The 23,015-nt window shown below is 36.7% G+C and overlaps 1 pseudogene; it reads right to left on the bottom strand.

Annotated features, from left to right (window-relative positions):
- Positions 1 to 9,686: 9,686 nt before the first annotated feature.
- Positions 9,687 to 10,728, bottom strand: LOC147004660 (melanoma-associated antigen B4-like; annotated as a pseudogene).
- Between the last annotated feature and the right edge of the window lie 12,287 nt (positions 10,729 to 23,015).

Here is a 23,015-nt window from a genome sequence, read left to right as displayed (position 1 = left end):
ATTAGTTAAACTTCAGGGTCAAAGAGTCCAACATAGCAGAGTATCTGTATGAACTGAGTACACTCAAAGATTTCTTAAAATTCATAAATTACATTTCAGGCCAAGGGAAAGCAGGTAGGCTAATTGCAGATCTTCACTTCACCTTTCACTCCTCCAAATCCATTTCCCAATTGTCATCCACAGTTCTGTAGAAAACTAACTGATATAGTCTCTACTCCCCCTGACCCTATCTCCAATGGTTCATACAGATATTGCTCCCTGCCCCGAATTCCTTCCCCAAACTCATTGATTCACCCCACTACATAACTTCAACAAGTATTCTTTAGAAAGTTGCAGGCCACTCCATACAGGGAAATAGACAGACTAACTGCTAATCTGCACCTATCTCTACTCTGCTTTAAATCTAATCCCCAGTCTCATCTGTAGTTACGTATCAGACTACTTGGTGTGACTTCTCTTCACTCATCCTTCCAATTCCCAGGTGACTAAGAAGATCCTGATGAGATACCTGCTTTCCTCACTCCTGCAACTTTTCAGCACCCTACACACAACCTATGCTCATTTGGAAGAGTAAGTTCCAAATACCTAGAATAGATATTTTGGAAACAAAATAGTTATGGTTGAATGTGGGATAATGGAATGGAAGAATAATGTGGTGAGAGAAAAAGAAGAGGAAGATGAGGGAGGAAATATGGGGAGAAAGCTAAGTTTTTTGGTCATTTGAGGGTTACTATGGAAATCTAATACAGTAGAAGCTTCCTGTATTGTGTACATAAATGATGGAGACCTAAATACAACCATGAAATAACAGAGGAGACTGATATCTACTTGCCATCTCTTGTCACCAAATGAAACTATCAGTACCAGAATTGATTTGAGCTGGTGTATACAGAATCTTGCCTCTACACACTAGTGTTTGTGGTACAGAAAGGTACTCTACAAGATTACAAAGGAGAAAAATAAACAACTGCTAAGCCACAAAAACTTCTATCTATGATGGTGTCTTGTCTTCATGATATACTAGGACAATGGTGGCACAAAACTCAACCAACCACCATCTGATTTGATTCCATAAGATGTAATCCAATGGTGTTTGCTTTTTCTTTTTAAAAGAACAGGTCAGTAAAATGACTCCTATTGTCATTCTTTTATACACATAGATCAGTACCTTGCTTAGCCAAGGTCAAAGAAACTTTCTCCTGTAGAAGATGGCAAAAAGAAATCTGCCAACAGACATTATGCAGAGAGTGATTGACCTTGGAACTGAAGCCTTAAATGAGATGTCTCCAAAAAATCCTTCCCCTATATGATCAAGGAAGAGGAAGTAGATATCATGTAAGAGCCAGAGAGGATGGGAAATGCCAAGGAAAGAATGCCCTGTAAATCAACATGACAATGGCATCTATAAGCTCATAGAGACCCAGTTGGGGTGCACAGGGACTGCTGGGGTCAGCAACAAATGTGTTCCTAGAGGTGAAAGGAGGAGCAGAAAAATGCCAGCCCCCACACTAACTCAGAAGCTAACTCCAATTGCTAACCATAGTAAATTATCTTCAATGTAGTCCTTCTGGATAAACAACACTTAAGGGTAGGCCATATGCCCAGGAGTAGATGAGTTGAAGGTCAATAAACAAGTCATACCATGTCTTTTCCTTTCTTTTTTTCTTTCATAATTCTCTCTTACTTTTAACTTTTGTTTTATTTTTGTATTTTATATATTTTTCTTCTCTCTTTTATATATTATGGCATTTAATCTTCATAATGAAACTTCTAAATGTGTTGAATGGGTCTCTTTATCTGTTTCCTGTGCCTTTTGTTGGGGGGGGGGTAGGGGTAGATGTGTGTTTGTATTCTTTCTCTTCTATTTGTTTGTTTTGTCCTATTATGATATTAGATTTTTATTTTATTTTCTAATTTTTCCTTAGAAGCCTGTTCTTTTTCCAAGTGAAGGAGAAAGAAAAGGGGTGAATCCTGATGGCAAAAGAGGTAAGAAGGAACTGGGAGGGGTACAGGGAGAGGAAACCATAATCAGGATATAGTGTGTGTAGAAAAAAATACCTATTTTCCATAAAAGTAAAAAGTAATAAATTATGATAAAAATTACACACCACAATTAAGTAGCATTTTAAAAATCTCTTAATAAAACATATATTTTAAAAAATATTAACCCAGAATTGCCCCTGTCTAAAGGAAATACAGGGACAAAGAACAGAGCAGAGATTTACAGAAAGGCCATCCAGGGACTGCACCTCTTCGGGATCTGTCCCATATACAGACACTAAACCTAGTCACTATTGCTGATGCCAAGAAATGTTTGCTGACAAGAGCCCAATATAGCTAACTCCTGAGAGGCTCGGCCAGAGCCTAACCAATACAGATGAGGATGCTTGCAGCCAACCATGGGACTAAGCACAGGGACCCCAATGGGGAAGTTAGGGGAATGACTGCAGAAGCTGAAGGGGTTTGCAACCCCATAGGTAGAACAAAAATATCAACCAACCAGATCCCCCTTCAAGAGCTCCGTGTGACTAAACTACCAACCAAAGAGTACACATGGAGGGACCCATGACCCCAGCTTCATATATAGCAGAGGATGGCCTTATCTGATATCAGTGGGAGGGATACCCTCAGTACAGTGAAGGCTCAATGCCACAGTATTGGCCAATGCTAGAGAGATGAGGCAGGAGTGAGTAGGTGGGTGGGGGAGCACTCTCCTAGAACTAGGGGAGGGGATGGGATAGGGCGTAGGGGAAATCCGGAAAGCAGATAACAATTGAAATAAAAATTAATAAATATACCAATAAAAATTGTAATAAATAAATAAATAAATAAATTCTGTCCTATAGTTGTTGTTCTGTGATTCCAGGTACCAACTCAGAAGCCTGAGGCATGAGAATCACAAGTTCAGATCTTGCTTGGGTATATTTTTGAGACCCTGCCTCAAAAGTAAATGTGTGTGTGTGTGTGTGTGTGTGTGTGTGTGTGTGTGTGTAAAAAGAGTCTGAGATACTACTGAGATTTAGAATACTGGATGAGCCTATAAGAGGTGAGAGGCCATAGTTTTACTCTATAACAAATAAAAATCAAAAGCTTTAAGCTACAAAAGGCACAAATGATATATATGTATAACATATGTGGTTCATATATGTAACACAAAATGCCAATCATGTAACTATATAGGGAGAATAGTATAGTAAGTGTGGATGCAGGAGAAACTGTGCACATCATCCAAGACTGCCCTTTCTTTTCCCTGATTCATCTTTAGCTCTTGTTCCCACAACAAGAGACATTTCTCTTGCATACTGCCTGGAATTTTCTCAATGGACTTGCTCCTTCACATACTGCCATTTGCTAACAGTCTAGCAGTGTTCTGTTGTTCCTGCAAGATGGTCAATGCCAGGACATAGATGATTAGTGCATATATTACCTAACATATGTAGCCTCCTCTTAAGGTTTTTTTGGTGGAGGATGATCTCAGCTATTACAGTCTTTGGGTATATATTTAACAAACAGTGTTTTCATGTTTTCCAACAGAGAGTGGTTCAGATAATTAATTATCTTAGTCTGCCACAAGCTGACATACATGTTGGTGCCACTCCTCCTCCACCAATTCTTTCTACGCTCTTTCTCTCTTCTTTTTTCTACATTTCTTCCTTCCTTCTCTTCTTTCTTTTTCTTTCTTTCTCTCTCTCTTCCTTCCTTTCTTTCCTTCATTCTTTCCTTTCATACTGCTATGTATAAAACTTGTCAAAAATCCTGGAGACAGTTGACAAATAATATTAAATGGTGTAAGAGCACTTCAGAAATTATTTAAGCATACTAAGAGTTTTGGGTTTAAAGTTACAACAATATCTAAAACACATCACATAAAGTCATTATTATATTTCATAGCCATATTTTTTAATATAGTTACATAATATCCTAAATAGTAGATGCTACTTACTCAGTAAAGTTCATAAACATTTTTAAAATGTGTAAGTTAGCCTGGGGATGGTATTTACCAGTGAGAATAACTAATATTAAAAATGACCTAAAATGCTATTGATATAAAGCAACTACAATAATGGTACTTTGCATGGATACAAAAATGGTGCATGAGGCTGGACAGATGCCCCAGCAATTAGGAACTCCTGTTGCCATGAAACTCAAGAAGAAGGAAGGCCAAAGTGTGACTACTTCACTCCTTCTTAGAATAGGGAACAAAATACCCATGGAAGGAGTTACAGAGACAAAGTTCGGAGCTGAGATGGAAGGAAGGATCATCCAGAGACTGCTCCACCCAGGGATCCATCCCATATACAATCACCAAACCCAGACAATTGCATATGCCAGAAAGATTTTGCTGAAAAGACCCTGATATAGCTGTCACTTATAAGGCTATGCCAGTGCCTGGCAAATACAGAAGTGGATGCTCACCGTCATCTATTGGATGGAACACAGGGCCCCTAATTAAGGAACTAGAGAAAGTAACCAGGGAGCTAAAGGGGTCTGCAACCCTATAAGAGGATCAAAAATATCAACTAACAGGTACCCCCAAAAGCTCTTGTCTCTAGCTGCATATGTAGCAGAGGATGGCCTAGTTGGCTATCAATGGGAGGAAAGGCCCTTGGTCTTGTTAAGATCATATTCCCCAGTACAGGGGAATGCCAGGGCAAGGAAGCAGGAATGGGTGGGTTGGGGAGCAAGGCAGGGGGAGGGTATAGGGGGTTTTGAGGATAGCATTTGAAATGTAAATGAAGAAAATATCTAATTTAAAAAAAAAAGAAAGAAAAGGAACTACTGTTGCACTTTTAGCAGACTGGATTCAGTTCAGAACCCTAGATGGTCATTCACAATCATTCAAAATTCCACTTCTAGGGGATGTGAAGCCCTTTTCTGACATTTACAGGCATCATACATTATGTGGTGGCATATGTACAGTTGGGCCAAATATATATATACACAGAAATAAATAAAGTTTTAAAATTTTTGCAGCCATTTTGGAATTTGTTCTACAGGTAGTTAATAATATGTTTGGACACAATGTTTAATGACTGTTATCCCAGCTTTCAAGTGGGTGATATAGGGGGATTAATGTTTGTTCAAAACAAGCCTGAGCTACAGAGTAATTTTTTGGTCATTCTAAGCTATAATGAATCTCTGCCTCAAAGAAAAATAATATTATACACAGTTAAAAACAAAGTCTTTACATGAAAAGGAGAAATGATTATGGAAATTGTTCTTGTAGAAAGGAAAAGACAAAAGGGTATGGCAACATCTTGTAACTGGTAAGAAAAGTGATAATAAATAAATAATAAAAGTGGTAATAAATATAATAATTACATTTTTCTCTTGTAATTGAACTTCTGTACTGGCTAAAAGATATTTTAAATTAAATGACTCCATAATGATTTCAGTACTTCTTCTGTTCTCTGGACTTGTTACTATTTTATCATAGATTCATGAAATTTCCCTAACATCAGGACTTCTTGATACTGCAAATTATCAAAACTTATAAGGATCAATTCCCTTTCTTTTCAAATAAAGTTTGTTATTGTCATTATATTGTCTTAAAGCATGTCGAGAGCAATTTTGATACTCAAGATATGCTTATAGGGAGAACAACAATAGCAACCAACCAGACCACCCAGAGCTCCCAGGGACTAAACCACCAACCAAAGAGTAATCATGGAGGGACCTATGGCTCCAGCTGCATATGTAGCATAGGATGGCCTTCTTGGACATCAGTGGGAGGAGAAGCCCTTAGTCCTATGAAGGCTTGATTCCTCAGTGTAGGGGAATGCCTGGGTGGTGAGGTGGGAGTAGGTGGTTGGGTGGGCATGGAGAATCCTCATAGAAGCAGAGGAAGAGGGATGGGAGATGGGGTTCCAGATTAGAAACTGGGAAATGAGATAATATTTGAAATTTAAATATATAAAATATCTAATAAAAAGACATAACTATAAATGTTTCACTTCTATGAATGAAAGAATAACTTAATGTTATGCTTACTCTACTTATAAAATACAGAAATTAAAATGATAAGAAGACAATAAACTTAAACCTCAGTAGATGATTTTACTTACACAGTTCTTTCCATGCTCTTCCCACATTGAAAACTCATGGGAAAACATTCATGGTGTGAATTTAGACTCCTTTTTTCACTCCAGATATTTGCATTATGTATTTTATTAGGAAACCTCATTAAAAGTAACTTCAAAGATTTGATAGTTTCCAAAACTTCTTCACTGATTTTATGATTATAAACAAAAAAACCATGAGGTTTTTGTTGTTGTTGTTTGTTTTTTTTGTTTGTTTGTTTTGTTTTTTGGGTTTTTTTTGTTTTGTTTTTTGTAGCAAATCAGGTTCACTAGCAGGTCTGAAAACATCTACAGGATCAAAGAGACTGTAAACTTCACAGTCTAAAGTGAACAATTATATGGAAGAGGTTCATATGTGATGAAGGGAACACAGTGAGAGACAGGACTCACAAGGACATAGAGGTATCAACATCAGGGAGAAGGCAGGAAGTCTGGGTTGCTCCTCCTGGAGGAGAGGAGTAGATGCAGCCTCCAGAAGAGAAAGGCATGGTGGACGATGGGACTTACAGAACAATTGCAGCATACCACATGGGGTTCACTAATGAATATCCAGGGTAAAGATACTGATATGTGGGAAAGAACTAAGACTGGAAAGAGGTTTAGAGTCCATGGTAGAATCATTGTTCATAGATCCTTAGGGTTTGGGTAAGATAAGAGCCTCAGGCAAATGCCACAGACAGTTTGAGTCCATTTTCACATGACTTTCTTTACCCTGCTTAGTACCTTGATGCCAAGATCTTTTGTTTAGTTTATTGGTTTTATTTCCTAAAAGAAAACTGGTATAGTGGAAATAAAAATGTACTGAGAGACATTGCAGAAGTCTTATGAAACTAAATTAGTCTTGGATCTGACAAGTCTACTTTTCTAGAACTGTTGAAATGTATGTAATGTATAGGATGTATGTTGCACAGACTAGTCAAATAACTGGAGTAAATACTGAAAAAATTTGACCTCAGATGATACTGCCATTTATTATGGGATGGGTCTTTTTTCTTTTTAAGTATAAGATATGACATTGAGTAAACAGTCCAGAGACATCAATATATAATTGATATAAAATGAGGCATCAATGGCAAAGAAGCCAAAACCATACAATGGAAAATGCTACTGGACTAACTGCATGTATGCATGTAGAAGAATGCACATAGACCCATTCAGAATCCACTGATAAACCAGCATGAAGCTCAAATCTAAGTAGATCAAGGACCTCAACATAAAACCAGATACATTAAAACTCACTGAAGAGAAAGTGGAAAATAGCCTTTAATACCAGCATGAGAGGGGAGGATACTCATGGGGTTTCACTCACTCAGAGAAGAAGGTGATGGAGGAAGGATTATGGGAGTAAGTGATGGGGAGAGGGGCAGTGGGCAGGATGTAAGTCAATAAAAATTAAATTAAGAAAAATGGGTGTAAAAAATATATATAATGTGCTATCTGCCTATCAAATAAAGTCTGTGAAACTCAGTAAGTCTTATATTATTGCAGGATTATTTTGGATGTCAGGGAATTGGTCCAATTTCTTTTTTTGATCAATGACAAAATGTCCCAGCTAAAGTAATGTAGAAGAGAAAAGGAGCTTATTTCAGCTACAAGTTACAGTCTGATGTTGGGGTAAGTCAAGTAATGAACTCAATCAGGAGCTTGATTTAAACATGAAGGTAAGCTGCTTTTTGTATCACAAGCATGTTCATATTTACCTAGCATCTGCATCCATCCTAGGACCACATTCCTAAGAATGGTGCTGCTCACAGTGAATTGGGCCCTCCTACATCAATTAGAAATCAGATACACCCCCACCCCCGCATACACACATACACACACACACACACACACACACACACACACGCAAATTTAATTTACACAAAATCTATCTCAAATGATTCTAGACAGTCAAGCTGGCAGTCAGTGTTCTCTAAGATAGGAATCCTCTCAGTCTGGATGCAGCTTAGTGTTCCTAGAATGTGTGACCAAGCCCAACTTCTTACATCTCTCCCTCCCTTCCAATAATCAAATCATTTTTATTTTCACTCATTATCTCATATGCTAAAGACATCCTTAGAGTTCACCAAATTATACTGTAGATGATTTAATTAAAATGTCCTTCTAATGGATTGGATTCTGGCTCCTTCAATCCAGAGAAAAGAGCACCAGTATAGTGCATTATCAAAGGACTATGATCTCATTTCTTGAAAATATCACAGAGACATTATATATATTCTTGGGACTAGAGATGACACTATGTGGTTAAGAGCACTTACTCTTCCTGCTGACATTTTGTTCCCAGCACCTGTATCAGTAATGTCATACACCTTATAATTCTACAGATCAGGTTTCTCACACTCCACTCAGGGTTCTATGGGCAACAGAAATCCGACAGGACATAAACAAACATATAAAGGAGGTAAATACATAATAAATAAATAAATAAATAAATAAATAAATAAATAATGCATTCTCTTTTTGCTGTGTTCATCTACACTGGGAGTTGAGAACACTTTCAATTACCATCTCTGGTGGAGATTCTTTAGGGTTGGTGCATGATTCCAAAATAACTGCCAAGTGTAGTTCTCTATTAGATGTTTAGTCTTTCACCAATGTGGTACATAATATTTGTGGCCATGCCTTGCTTATAATTTCCACACCCTCTCCTGATCCAATTCCCAGCTTAAATGAGAACTACTGTCCACTTAGGATAGGCTTGAAGTTGTCCTATGCTCCCAATTGTCTTGTTTTACATATACCTCCTCTTAAAAGGGATCTAAATGCTCACACCAATCCCATAACCTCTTTTACATTTGTCTTTTATTTGTTGGAGGATAGTCTGCCATCCTAGGTAATAGTTGCCCCTGGACTCTAGATAAATCATCTTTCCATTGTCTTCTTCTCTTCTTCCTTTTCATTTCTCTTCCTCCTGTTCCTCCTACCCTGCAGCCACCTCCTCCTCCTCCTTCCCCCTCCTCCTCCTCCTCCTCCTACTCCCCCTTTTCTGCTTCTTGTTTTCCTTTCCTGCAAATAGTACTTATTTACAAAGAGCAAATGCTTGGTAATTATTTGGGAAATAAGAATATTTGGGAAATAAAAATGAATAAGAAGTTAACTTTTTATGTTATTTTCCTAAGGTATTAAATAAATGAAGCATATACAGATATATAAACTTAATTCTTTTATTTTGTAGAACAACATATAATTGAAGGAATCAGAAAAATCAAGAATGTGTTGTTCACAACACAGCTTTCTCTGTTTCTTGTAAATCACTTAATTGCATTTTTCATTTTCTAAGATAATGCCTATTCCAGTACCATGTTTTCTTGCTTCATTTCAAATACATAAGGACTGTTCTCAATTTGTTTTCAATACTGAACCTTTAACACTTAAGCATCATGAACAATGTGGACAGTAACACATATCAGTTATACACTTATATGGTGAAGCTCTCTTTTCTAGAAAGTAGTTCAAAAACTTTCAAAAGCAAATCTAAAGTTACTCATGGAAAGTAGGACTAGAAATATGAGGTGCACTATTTTCTGTCCAACACTGCCTCAGGTACCCACTAGTTATTTGAATGTTCTCTTCAATAGTGATGGAAAGCAGAAATTTAAGACTTTAGTGCAAATTGGAGGAGTTGATTGAATTGCCATTGGCTGGTTCATTGGCCGTCAAACCAAGAATCATAGCTATTAATCTCCTTTGCATTCTTTCTTGTTCAGCTCTCAAAGCATCTTGATACAATGATGGGAAAGCAGTGGGAACAGTGTTATTAATCTTGGCCAGAAACTCAAGGATTCTCATTTTGCTGATTTCACATTGTGCCCGGGGACCCCACAAGAATTGATGACATGGAGAATCATTGATAGATACCTGTTGATACTCCAGATAGCCATCACTCACAAAATCTTTAGTGATGAGCTTCTTGACATTTCCATAAACACTGTGATTGACTCCAACATATACCCCCATCCTATTAAGTACTTCCCAAATATAGTCCTCATTAACACAGTTGCCATTCATAAAGGTCAGACATAGCATCATCATCGAGAGTCCATTCCTGGGCTGCATTGTCCCACCATTCAGAATTTCGTCACCATTAGGACCAAACATGTTGACAAGAGCATACGTGTGTTTGGTTAGATCAATTTCCTTAATATCAATGCCAAAGGCCAAAAACATGAATTCAGAGGCTTTCCTAAGAATCTTGGGGAACTCTTCCTTGTTCTGTGGAATGACATGACTTAGTATTTTTTCCTTTGTTATTGGCTACTTTGTGCTATAATTCCTCAGCATGAACTGTACCAATGAAACTGCTATGTCATCTCTCACAGTTGAAGGTGAAATGCCAGTTGAGGATTGTGCCCAGGAAGTGCTTGGCTCTTGGCCTCTTCATCAGATTTTATGCACAAAACACTTATAAAAGCACTGATGGGCAGTTGAGACTTCTTAGATTTGTCAAGTGATTCAGCAACAGAAGATAGCTGAACATCAGAACTACAAAGGGGAGATAAGGAAGAAGGAGTCTCCTTTCTCTTTTCTTCTGCAGTTGCCTGAGCATCTTACACAGAGTGGGTTTTACTTTGGGCCTTTCTTGGACGTCGTTTCTCATGGGCCGTTTCTCACGGGCCCGGAGCTTACTATTATGGCCAGGAGGCATTATGATTCTGGTCACAGAGCGTGGAGAGTAGTGATTCAGGCACCTAAGAATGGGAAAGTGAGAATGTTTATGCATCTGAAGAAATTTGGGACAAACTTGGTCTTTAAACCAAGCTTGCCTGTACAGCCTTCTGTGAGAACAATGCTTTAAGAACCTGTAACCCTTTTTCCTCATTGGTCTACCTCACAAAGAACTCGTTAAAGGAAGTCTTGAGTTTCCCAGAGATACCAATATAGGCCAAACAACAAACTACAGGACAATATCTCTATCCCCTGAAGCCTCACATCCCAATAGCCCCAACCAAGGGCCTCCCAGGGTAGACAACAAGGGCAAAGGTCTGTACGTACTCTTTCTTGTAATGTTGACTGTTCCCTCAGCTCTCACTCTATATCTTATTCTTTATTTTTCATAAACATAAGAAATGTTTTCCTTTGCTGACCTGAGTTAACCAAACTCAGATCAAAGTCTTCATTTACTCCTTGTTACTTCATGAAAGAAGTGAGAGTAAGTTAGAATAACTGCTATACCTGGAGAATTTTGGTGTTGGCATAGAGCAGGGACAATGTAGGATTATGTTTGCACATGCCAGAGAGCATGGAGCAAAGTTCAAAATGTCATCACTTTAAATATTCCATATTCATTTCACCTTTTTTTCTTTGAAGAAAGCTCTTATCATAGAAGTAAAATTCAGTATTATCTTGGAGATATTCAGTGATGAATGCATGGGAGGAGCTTTTGGCAGTGCTCTTGATTTTTTAGCTGGATATTGCCATTGCATGGGATTGCCTGGTCATCACAAGACAGGTGGGGTGGGCACTTAAGGAGGAAGTTTTCATCTTGCTTATTGCAACTCCATGAAAATTCTGACATATTTCCAAATTGCAAGCCATGGAGCAGATTCGGGCAATAGATAAAAATGAGGAGGCTGCCAGCATTTCAGAATAGATGTGGCTTTAAGAGAAAAGCACTCTATAAGTTTGGTTCTGTTTACTAGTTAATATTGGATTTTGTAGTCTTGTATATACTTTCTAGTTGTCAAAACTTGAACTGTACAATGTTTTTTCTCCATTTAAAGTCAGTTATATATCTATCCACTAAGAAATATATATGACTGTGTATTATTTTGCATAAATCACTACTTACCCATCTTATGTATGAAATATTCCAGTTTTTATATGCTAATATTTTTAATCCATTATGCAAGTAGCTTGACACCAATGGATATACTACTATTTTAAAGACTATTTCTATAAATAACAAAATAAAGATTTTATAAGCTTCTAGATATATACTGACTCAATTCAAACCTTTGAGCTGCCTTGGTATGAGTTTTACTTTGCAAGTAAAATTTGAGGCACTGACAAATGTCTTTCAGTGATTCAATAGAGATTCATTGTCCCAACTTACATACAAAAGAAGATAGATATCAATGTTGAAAATCTCCTCTAACTGAATCTATTGGTTTCCTCAATTATCGGCTACAGTCCTATCTATACCCCAGGGAATATGCCTACTTCCCCATATAAAAGTAATACTTCAGCCGATACTAAGTCTGCCTCATGGATTCCTAGTTTTGTTATTTATTTATTACTAATATTATTCCTTTATTCTTCTCCCTATTATTTTTTCAATGATTTATTTTCAGGAGCAACAAAAATTGAACTCTGGTCACCATATTGGATGCTGAAATGAAAGCACTGTCTCAGGTTTTTTGTTGTTATTGGTTTGTGTTTGGATTGCCATTACAAAATACAATATACTCTTTTCAGAGTTGATAGAATGCAGAAATTAAACCAGTTAGCATGTTTGTTTAGCAATAAATAAGACAAGCACATTTGATTATGTTTTGCATTATTGGGTCACTTGCAATCTCTCTTCTGGAACTTTCTAAGATCTTACATTCATATTTTGCTTTTCCTATGATCTACAATACTTATCAAGAAAATGTCATACAGACATGCCTAAAGACATATATAATGAAATAATTTTCTCAGTTGTGACTCCTTCCCAGATAACCCTGACTTGTGTCAAGTTGAAAGAAAAAAGAAAAAAAAAAGGAAAAAAAATACCTGATCAGTATAAGGCTTTATTTACAAATAAAGTAACATTGGATGTTGAGATTTTAATATATAAAGAGAAAGACACAATTCATTTTCTAGCAGATAGTAAATATGTAAATAATTTAAGAAATGACATTTTTATATTAGATCTCTGCCTTTGAACAAACATTCTGATTTACTTATTTCCCTAAGCTTATTTTTATAGTTGCTTACAAAAGATAGAATACATTATTGTGTTAATTTGTAGATAAGACTTGATATTTGTTATTATGCTTATATTACTTGTTTGTTAGTTTCATGTGGCAAAGTTCTTGGACTTAGTGGTAACTTTAGCAGCTTTTGGGTTTCTGAGTAATTTGAGCATTTTATAAAATGATTCCTTTGGATTTTCTAATTAGAGACTCATGCCATCTATTATAACTGTTTCAGTATTCCTGTCTCTTATATACTTTGGTGTTTCACTACTGTGTTTATGGATTTTCATTCATGATTAAACAATAGGTGGTATTGTACATCTGCATCTCATCCTTGACTTTAATGGCATGTTTCTAAAATTTCATATTTAGTCTAGCATGTTGTAGACTTTATGAAATAAAAATTCTCTTCTAATGAGAGACAAAAGAGGAGTGGATCTGGATGGGAAGGGAAGCAGAGAGAGTCTTGAAGGAGTAGAGGGAAGGGAAATGATAATCAAGATGTATTATATGAGAAAAGAATCCATTTTTAATAGAAGTAGGATTTTAAAAAAAGAAAATTCTCTTTTAATGCAATTTTTCTAAGAGGTTTTTTTATCTTAAATAGCTATTAAACATTTACCAAAACCTTTTTAATGCATATGTATAAATGGTCAAATGTATTTTCTCCTCTAACTTATTAATTTAGGGAAAATCCATCTTGATGTTACATTTTAATATCTTTATAATTCATTATCTACTTATTAATTACTTCACTGAATAATAAAAATTGATATATAATGCATGTCTCCACACATAAATGAGCTTGGCTCAATGAATCATTGTTTTCAAGTATTTATTATATATATATGCATATATGCATTATGACTTTATGTGCACTACATTTATGTACAAATGGACTAGGATTCCCTAGAACTGGAGTTATAGGCAGTTTTGAGCCAATGATATTAATGCTAGAAAATAATTTCAGGACCTCTATAAGAACATGACACCACTCTTAACCAATAACCATCTCACCAACTCAGAAGTCAAGTTTTTGAGGTAACATTATTTTGAATTTGCCCCAAGATCAGTATACATGTTGAAGTGAATTCAATAATTTATCTTTTAATATAGTATGTAACAGTTTTCATAAGAAAGTAATTTGTTTTCTTATTAACAACTTCATGAAATTGGACTACAAATTTGACTTTTCCTAGAATATCTTAAGAAGAGTAGACTGGTATCTTGCATACAGTCTCAGATTTGACAGAAAAGTACAATCGATCATAGAAAGAAGTTGGTAGCTATACATGAATGTGACACATAAAATAATATTTTTGAAAGATTTACTACATATTGTGTGGATTTTATCATGATTAAATAGTGTAGTCAATGTTATCAAATTATAATATTGTCTGGTGAGGTTTTCAATGTACAGAGGGGTAATGATCAAAACAATAGTCTTATAAAGTAGGAATATCAAAGAACCTAGCAAGATACTGAAGTTTCTACACTCAAAATGAAGCCTTGAAAGATTTATATTATCAGACTGAGATAAATTACATATAAATATTATAATTGCTTGGTTACCCATTAAAATTGTATGAAGTTCTATTTTTTCATTAATTGTAATGTTTTTATTAAAGCTATTTTATCTCTGCATTTCAATTAACGCACCAAAAGAAGGAAGGGGAAACAGAAAAAGAAAAATATCAAAAGAAGATTAAAAAAAAGAGCAACACAATTCCCTTCTGGTCCACTCGAGCACCGGGGTGCCTTGCCAGAGGAGTCTCCTGACACCCGCAAGGACCCGCACAGGATTCCCCACGGGATCCTAAGACCTCTGGTGAGTGTAACACAGCATCTGCTCCAATCCAATCACATGGAACCTGAGACTGCATTAACTAGGGAAGCAGGCAACCTGGTCTGAGCTGGGGCACAAGTCCCTTCCGGTCCACTCCAGCACCAGGGTGCCTCGCCAGTGGAGTCTTCGGACACCCACAAGGACCCACACAGGATTCCCCACGGGATCCTAAGACTTCTGGTGAGTGGAACACAACTTCTGCCAAGAGGCAGGTACGAACACCAGATATCTGGGCACCTTCCCTGCAAGAATAGAGCTTGCCTGCAGAGAATACTCTGACCACTGAAACTAAGGAGAGAGCCAGCCTCCCAGGTCTGCTGATAGAGGCTAACAGAGTCACTGGAGGAACAAGCTATAACCAGAGACAACTATAACAACTAGCTTCAGAGATTATCAAATGGCGAAAGGCAAACGTAAGAATCCTACTAACAGAAATCAAGACCACTCACCATCATCAGAACACAGCACTCCCACCCCACCTAGTCCTGGGCACCCCAATACAAACGAAAATCTAGACCCAGATTTAAAAGCATATCTCATGATGATGGTAGAGGACATCAAGAAGGACTTTCATAACTCATTTAAAGAAATACAGGAGAGCACTGCTAAAGAGTTACAGGTCCTTAAAGAAAAACAGGAAAACATAACCAAACAGGTAGAAGTCCTTAAAGAAAAACAGGAAAACACATCCAAACAGGTGATGGAAATGAACAAAACCATACTAGACCTAAAAAGGGAAGTAGACACAATAAAGAAAACCCAAAGTGAGGCAGTGCTGGAGATAGAAACCCTAGGAAAGAAATTTGGAACCATAGAAGCGAACATCAGCAACAGAATACAGGAGATGGAAGAGAGAATCTCAGGTGCATAGAGAACATCGGCACAACAATCAAAGCAAATACAAAATGCAAAAGGATCCTAATTCAAAACATCCAGGAAATACATGACACAATGAGAAGACCAAACCTACGGATAATAGGAGTTGATGAGAATGAAGATTTTCAACTTAAAGGGCCAGCAAATATCTTCAACAAAATTATAGAAGAAAACTTCCCAATCCTAAAGAAAGAGATGCCCATGATAATACAAGAAGCCTACAGAACTCCAAATAGACTGGACCAGAAAAGAAATTCCTCCCGACACATAATAATCAGAACAACAAATGCACTAAATAAAGATAGAATATTAAAAGCAGTAAGGGAGAAAGGTCAAGTAACATATAATGGCAGGCCTATCAGAATTACACCAGACTTTTCACCAGAGACTATGAAAGCCAGAAGATCCTGGACAGATGTTATACAGACCCTAAGAGAACACAAATGCCAGCCCAGGCTACTATACCCAGCCAAACTCTCAATTGCCATAGATAGAGAAACCAAAGTATTCCATGACAAAACCAAATTCACACATTATCTTTCCATGAATCCAGGCCTTCAACGGATAATAACAGAAAAAAAAAAAATACAAGGACAGAAATCACTCCCTAGAAAAAGCAAGAAAGTAATCCCTCTAAGAACCTAAAAGAAGACTGCCACAAGAACAGAATGCCAACTCTAACAACAAAATTAAAGTAAGCATCAATTACTTTTCCTTAATATCTCTTAATATCAATGGACTCAATTCCCCAATAAAAAGACATAGACTAACAGACTGCCTACACAAACAGGACCCAACATTCTGCTGCTTACAGGAAACCCATCTCAGGGAAAAAGACAGACACTACCTCAAAATGAAAGTCTGGAAAACAATATTCCAAACAATTGGTCTGAAGAAACAAGCTGGAGTAGCCATTCTGATTACAAATAAAATTGACTTCCAACCCAAAGTTATCAAAAAAGACAAGGAGGGACACTTCATACTCATCAAAGGTAAAATCCTCCAAGAGGAACTCTCAATTCTGAATATCTATGCCCCAAATACAAGGGCAGCCACATTCATTAAAGACACTTTAGTAAAGCTCAAAGCACACATTGTACCTCACACAATAATAGAGGGAGACTTCACCACACCACTTTCATCAATGGACAAATCATGGAAACAGAAACTAAACAGTGACACAGTGAAACTAACAGAAGTTATGAAACAAATGGACTTAACAGATATCTACACAACATTTTATCCTAAAATAAAAGCATATACCTTCTTCTCAGCACCTCACGGTACCTTCTCCAAAATTGACCATATAATTGGTCACAAAACAGGCCTTAACAGATATAAAAATATTGAAATTGTCCCATGCATACTACCAGACCACCATGGACTAAGGCTGATCTTCAATAACAACATAAATAACGGAAAGCCAACATTCACGTGGAAACTGAATAACACTCTTCTCAATGATACCTTGGCTAAGGATGGGATAAAGAAAGAAATTAAAGACTTTTTACAGTTTAATGAAAATGAAGCCACAACTTACCCAAACCTATGGGACACAATGAAAGCATTTCTAAGAGGGAAACGCATAGCTCTGAGTGACTCCAAAAAGAAACTAGAGAGAGCACACACTAGCAGCTTGAAAACACACCTAAAAGCTCTAGAAAAAAAGGAAGAAAATTCACCCAAGAGGAGTAGACGGCAGGAAATAATCAAACTCAGGGGTGAAATCAACCAAGTGGAACAAGAAGAACTATTCAAAGAATTAACCAAACGAGGAGTTGGTTCTTTCAGAAAATCAACAAGATAGATAAACCCTTAGCTAGACTCACTAGAGGCACAGGGACAACATCCTAATTAACAAAATCAGAAATGAAAAGGGATAAATAACAATAGATCATGAAGAAATCCAAAACAGCATCAGATCCTTCTACAAAAGGCCTTACTCAACAACACTTGAAAACCTGTACGAAATGGACAAATTTCTGGACAGATACTAGGTACCAAAGTTAAATCAGGATTAAGTTAACTAGCTAAACAGTCCCATATCCCCTAAAGAAATAGAAGCAGTCATTAATAGTCTCCCAGCCAAAAAAAGCCCAGGACCAGATGGGTTTAGTGCAGAGTTCTACCAGACCTTCAAAGAAGATCTAATTCCGGTTCTGCACGAATTATTCCACAAAATAGAATTAGAAGGAACTCTACCCAACTCATTCTATGAAGCCACAATTACTCTGATACCTAAACCACAGAAAGATCCAACAAAGATAGAGAACTTCAGACCAATTTCCCTTATGAATATTGATGCAAAAATCCTCAATAAAATTCTCACAAACCGAATCCAAGAACACATTAAAGCAATCATCCATCCTGACTAAATAGGTTTTATTCCAGGGATGCAGGGATGGTTTAATATACGGAAATCCATCAACGTAATCCATTATATAAACAAACTCAAACACAAAAACCACATGATCATCTGGTTAGATGCGGAAAAAGCATTCGACAAGATCCAACACCCATTCATGATAAAAGTCTTGGAAAGATCAGGAATTCAAGGCCCATACCTAAAAATGATAAAAGCAATCTACAGCAAACCAGTAGCCAACATCAAAATAAAAGGTGAGAAGTTTTAAGCAATCCCACTAAAATCAGGGACTAGACAAGGCTGTCCACTCTCCCCATACCTATTCAACATTGCACTAGAAGTCCTAGCCAGAGCAATTTGACAACAAAAGGAGATCAAGGGGATACAACAGGCTGAGAAAGAAATTAGGGAAATAACACAATTCTCAATATTCACAAATAATATAAAATATCTTGGTGTGACTCTAACAAAGGAAGTGAAAAATCTGTATAATAAAAACTTCAAGTCTCTTAAGAAAGAAATTAAAGAAGATCTCAGAAGATGGAAAGATCTCCCATGATCATGGATTGGCAGGATCAATATTGTAAAAATGGCTATCTTAGCTAAAGCAATCTACAGATTCAATGCAATCCCCATCAAAATTCCAACTCAATTATTCAAAGAATTAGAAAGAACAATGGACAGATTCATCTGGAATAACAAAAAACCTAGGATAGCAAAAACTCTTCTCAAGGATAAAAGAACCTCTGGTGGAATCACCATGCCTGCCCTAAAGCTTTACTACAGAGCAATTGTGATAAAAACTGCATGGTACTGGTATAGTGACAGACAAGTAGATCAATGGAATAGAATTGAAGACCCAGAAATGAACCCACATACCTATGGGCATTTGATCTTTGACAAGGGACCTAAAATCATCCAGTGGAAGAAAGACAGCATTTTCAACAGATGGTGCTGGCACAACTGGTTGTTATCATGTAGAAGAATGTGAATTGATCCATTCCTATCTCCTTGTACTAAGGTCAAATCTAAGTGGATCAAGGAACTTCACATAAAACCAGAGACACTGAAACTTATAGAGGAGAAAGTGGGGAAAAGCTTTGAAGATATGGGCACAGGGGAAAGATTCCTGAATAAAACAGCAATAGCTTGTGCTGTAAGATCGAGAATTGACAAATGGGACCTCATGAATCTGCAAAGCTTCTGCAAGTCAAAAGACACTGTCAATAATACAAAAAGACCACCAACAGATTGGGAAAGGATCTTTACCTATCCTAAATCAGATAGGGGACTAATATCCAATATAAATAAAGAACTCAAGAAGGTGGACTCCATAAATCAAATAACCCCATTAAAAAATGGGTCTCAGAAGTGAACAAAGAATTCTCACCTGAGGAATACCGAATGGCAGAGAAGCACCTGAAAAAAATGTTCAACATCCTTAATCATCAGGGAAATGCAAATCAAAACAACCCTGAGATTCCACCTCACACCAGTCAGAATGGCTAGGATCAAAAATTCAAGTGACAGCACATGCTGGGTAGGATGTGGAGAATGAGGAACACTCCTCCATTGTTGGTGGGATTGCAAGCTTGTACAACCACTCTGGAAATAAGTCTGGCAGTTCCTTAGAAAATTGGACATAGTACTACCGGAGGATCCAGCAATACCTCTTCTAGGCATATATCCAGAAGATGTCCCAACCGGTAAGAAGGACACATGCTTCTCTATGTTCATAGCAGCCTTATTAATAATAGCCAGAAGCTGGAAAGAACCCAGATGCCCCTCAACAGAGGAATGGATACAGAAAATGTGGTACATTTACACAATGAATACTACTCAGCTATTAAAAATTATGAATTTATGAAATTCCAAGCCAAATGGATGGACCTGGAGGGCATCATCCTGAGTGAGGTAATACAGTCACAAAGGAACTCACACAATATATACTCACTGATAAGTGGATATTAGCCCAAAACTTAGGATACCCAAGATATAAGATACAGTTTGCTAAACACATGACACTCAAGAAGAATGAAGACTGAAGTGTGGACACTATGCCCCTCCTTAGAATTGGGAACAGAACACCCATGGAAGGAGTTACAGAGACAAAGTTTGGAGCTGTGACAAAAGGATGGACCATCTAGAGACTGCCATATCCAGGGATCCACCCCATAATCAGCTTCCAAACGCTGACACCATTGCTTACACTAGTAAGATTTTGCTGAAATGAAGCAGATATAGCTGTCTCTTGTGAGCCTATGCTGGGGCCTGGCAAACACAGAAGTGGATGCTCACAGTCATCTAGTGGATGGATCACAGGGCCCCCAATGGGGGAGCTGGAGAAAGTACCCAAGGAGCTGAAGGGATCCGCAACCCTATGGGTGGAACAACATTATGAACTTACCAGTACCCCCGGAGCTCTTGACTCTAGCTGTATATGTATCAAAAGATGGCCTAGTCGGCCATCACTGGAAAGAGAGGCCCATTGGACATGAAAACTTTATATGCCCCAGTACAGGGGAACGCCAGGGCCAAAAAAACAAAAAACAAAAAACAAAAAACAAAAAACAAAAAACAAAAAAACAAAACAAAACAAAACAAACAAACAAACAAACAAACAAAAAAACTGGGAATGGGTGGGTAGGGAAGTGGCACCGAGGGTATGAGGGACTTTTGGGATAGCATTGGAAATGTAATTGAGGAAAAGATGTAATAAAAAATATTAAAAAAAATTTAAAAAAAGAAAAATAAAAAAAGAGCAACAATTAAACTACAGATAAGGGTGAGAGGGCCAAATTTACAGTTAACACTACTTGCATTTCAATCATACTAGTTTGAATTCATTACCCTGCACCTATATAAAAAGTCATTATTTCCCATAAACACCTGTAGCTTAGCTCTGAGGAGTGATGGAACAAAATTATTGCTGGGGATTTCTGGTCTCCAGCCTAAATGAAAAGAAGGAAACCCAAAGTTCAAGGAGAGGTCTTTGCTACAAGGAAAAATATATGATGTGATCAAGAAGGACAGTCCTAACTGGGTGTGGTGTCACACGCTTTTAATCCCAGCACTTGGGAGGCAGAGGCAGGCAAATTTCTGAGTTCGAGGCCAGCCTGGTCTACAAAGTGAGTTCCAGGACAACCAGGGCTATACAATAAACCCTGTCTAAAAAAAGAAAAAAAAAAAAGGACAGTCCATGTACTATTTTGGCCTCTGAATTCCTGTACACACGCATATTTCCTCACACATTTCCTCACACAGACATATAATAAATGCAATATACTATAATGAATTAATCTTTTTGTAAACAACACAAAGCTTGGCTGGAGACATGAGTCAGTGGTTCAGACTGTGTACTGCTCTTGCAAAAGGCCTTATTTACACTCCTTCATTCCTACATCACATGGCTCACACCTCCTTATAAGTCTTCTTCCAAAAGATCCAGTGCCTTCCTCTGAAACTCAAAGGGCACATGCACTCAGGTGCACACACATATTCACACTGGATAATACAAATAATGTTAAAATTAAAATATGTTTTTAAATCACAAAGCTATCAATAATTACATTAAACTAATATTTAAAAACTCTAATTATACTTCTCAGTAAATACATGCTCCCACAATATGTTCCCTACAATACCCATCTTCAAATTTTATGGCACCTAAATAAAAGGATGAAACACTAAAATGTCTCTATACCATAAATCAAACAAAACTGATGTAAGAGGACACCCTGTATTTGATTCCCAGCATCAGAGAAAAACATATGAAATCAAAAAGAAAAGAACAAAATAAAACTATATCAGATCTCACTCCTAGTATGGGAATGCAGATTTCAGAAAGGAATTTAGCAATGGAAAGAGGGTAAATTAAATCCCAAAACTGAGTAATGATAATAAACTGAATTTACCAAATAGAATCTTTATTATCCCTTTCTTAAGATGCAAAAATGAAATACTAGAGGGAATAGAGAACAATGGAGAAAAGAGCTTGTTTTGTTGGTCTTCTGGAGGACCAGAGTTTTGTTCAAAAAACTAATGTCATGGGGTCAACAACTGCTTCTAACTTTACCTTCAGGTACTCCAAAGACATCTCCAGACTTCCATGGGAACTTTCACATACCATAGACACACATGCAAAGAATAAAAAGTAAAAAAAAATAAAATAAACAAAACCATAGGAAAACAATAAAAAAGAGAAACAAAACAAACAAGCAAGCAAACAAACAAACCAGAAACAGAACTGTGTAATAGTTACAAAATGCTTGCCGAAAAAGCAGTTAAATATAGTTTGTTGCCAGGGAATATTAACGAAGAACAACCATGTGCTGCTACATAAAATATGTCTTGAAAAGTAAAATACTTAAAACCATATAAATTATGTTTCCTGATTCTAATAGACGTCTACTAAAAATGAAAATGAAAAACAAATTAAGAAAAACTTTAACAATTTATTTAAAAACATATGAAATTGAGAGTTGGAAGTAGTGGTTAGGGTAAGGGTAAGGGGAGAAATCTGAGGGAATAAATATGGGGTACAACATATTATATGCATTTAGGAAATTCTCAACCAAGACAAAACAAGAAAATTGTTGAAAAAATAAAACATAATTATAAGTTGAAAGTAATTTAAAGTGGATTTTGATAGAAAGTGAACTTCTGCCTCTTATTCATAACAAATGTCATATATAAATTATATGTGTGTCATGCATATATATATAGAATAAAGTATATACATATATTATACATATACTGAATAAAGTAAAAATAAAAAAGAATTTTATCCTTGAGATTCACCTGAAGAAATGATTTTATGAAAATACACAACAATAACCATTCAAACTAGTAAAAAATGTATTATTTTCCAAATAATAGATGCCTCTATATCAGGAAAATATAAAAACAGACATATGGAAGGAAATATATAAAAACAATGTTAGAAA

The sequence above is a fragment of the Mus caroli genome, unplaced genomic scaffold (genome assembly GCF_978045245.1).
Source record: "Mus caroli unplaced genomic scaffold, Mus_caroli_1 scaffold_5, whole genome shotgun sequence".
Taxonomy (NCBI): Eukaryota; Metazoa; Chordata; class Mammalia; order Rodentia; family Muridae; genus Mus; species Mus caroli.
The sequence above is the reverse complement of the archived record's forward strand: the minus strand, read 5'-3'. Positions and strand labels throughout refer to the sequence as shown.